Raw genomic sequence first — 1,996 nt, 5'->3', positions numbered from 1 at the left:
ATAGGTCTCCTTTTACAGTACAAAATGGCCAACGACTATTTTTTTGAAGAAAAAAAAACGGTTACCTATCTCCCAAATATGCAATAAATGCACCTTGTAGTCAAACGTACTGTTGAATCTCAAATATTGCAATAACTTCATATAGATTCGTCAGTTTATATTTATATAAAGTGGCGACTCTAGATTAAAACTGAACAGAATGGCATGTGTCTGTATGTTAAGAGTCGTAAGCATTATTTAAGGGTCGTCATTTGTTACCAATTGAGTCATTCGCCTGCTATAACACCTATGATGACGCCCTGGTACACAAACGACATTTCCTCAGTGTTTGGTCGTCAATCTGCTAAAATATTAAGTGACGACCCTTGTAAATGTAAGATTTTCTAGGTTGTTGAGTCGTCAATCTGCAAGTTGAAATGGTGACGACTCTATCCTTTGCAAGGTTATTAATAGTTTGGTCGTCATTGTTTTATTTTACATAGTGACAACCCTCTAATGAATGTTTTATGCTATGTTGCAGTTGGTGGTGCAACTAATCTCTCAATCAGATCCAGTCACTATGATGGGTCCGGATACCTCCCAACACTATATGACTGATTTAGTACGTTTCCGTTGACCGTTTAATTATATTTAAATTATTTAATTAGTGATCTCATAGATGTGTAATTTCTTTGTTGAATGTAGACATGGAAAGACAAGGCTGAGGCCAAGGAATGACTCATCTCAAAGGAAAAAGAGAAGATGTGCGTGGTTTTTCAAAGAAGACACATCGATTGTAACAATACGGAGATGGTATGCGAGAGGGCAGGGAAAAGGGGAGAAAGTCACAAAGGTAAGAATTACAAATATGTGAAGAAGACGACTAGGCTCTACAAAACTGCGTCGAAGAAGTGTGAATGCCCTTTTAGGATTTATTTCAAAAGGCACCACGAAACTGATCGATGGATATTGGATAGTATTCTGGACGGTCGTCACAACCATCCTCTACCTAAAAGTTTATATGGACACCCTGCATATGCCCGATTGAAACCACATCAAATGGAGAAGGTCCGTCATATGAAGGGATGTAGGCCTCTTAAGATCCTAAATGCAATAAGGAAGGAAGATAAGGATAACTTGTCTACCATTTCCACAATCTACGCTTCCAAAGCAACGCTCAAGAAAACCGAATGTGATGGTAGATTAATTATGCAACAGTATGAGTGGTTGGCATAAAAACTTAACTACGCCATGCAAACCAGGGTGGGTCCGGGAAACAAGGTGACTCAGATTTTTCTTTCCCATCCTAGGATGGTGGATTTGGCTCAGTGTTTTTACCAGGTTCTGTTCATAGATTGCACCTACAAGACAAACATGTATAACATGCCGATGTTGAACGTGGTCAGTCATACTTCGGATAAACAATCATTCAGCGTGGCATGGTGCTTTATGGAAAAAGAAGAAATAAATGATTATGTTTGGGCGTTGGAGCAAGTGAGGTTGATTTACCTTGGAGAAGAGACACCGTAGGTTATATTTACGGATTGGGATTATGCAGTTATGAGTGCCTTCCGTCAAGTTTTTCCACTAGCTCAACATTTTCTTTGTATGTGGCACATCCAAACCAATCTTTTATCTAATTGCAAGAATCAAATCCAAAAGATCCTTACTAAGAAGGGTAATCAACGTTCGAAGGAGGAAGACGAGCGTCTAAGTAAACTTTCCAAAAAGGAGCGAGTGAAAGAGAGTAGGAAAGAAAAGAAAAATACGACGAAGAGGGGGACCTATGGAAGGATTTATGCACGGATTGGGACTATTTGGTTCATTCGAAGACAGAGGTCAAGTATTATGCTAACTTGTAGAAGTTTATTGATGATTGGAGCACAGATTATAAGAAGCTGGTAGACTATTGCCTAGATACTTGGTTGAATCCTTGGAAGCAGAAGTTTGTTTAGGCATGGACCAAAAGATGCAAACACTTTAAAAATGAGTCTACAAGCATTACAGAGCAGTCTCA

Source organism: Papaver somniferum, chromosome 10, assembly GCF_003573695.1.
Source record: "Papaver somniferum cultivar HN1 chromosome 10, ASM357369v1, whole genome shotgun sequence".
Taxonomy (NCBI): domain Eukaryota; kingdom Viridiplantae; phylum Streptophyta; class Magnoliopsida; order Ranunculales; family Papaveraceae; genus Papaver; species Papaver somniferum.
The sequence above is the reverse complement of the archived record's forward strand: the minus strand, read 5'-3'. Positions refer to the sequence as shown.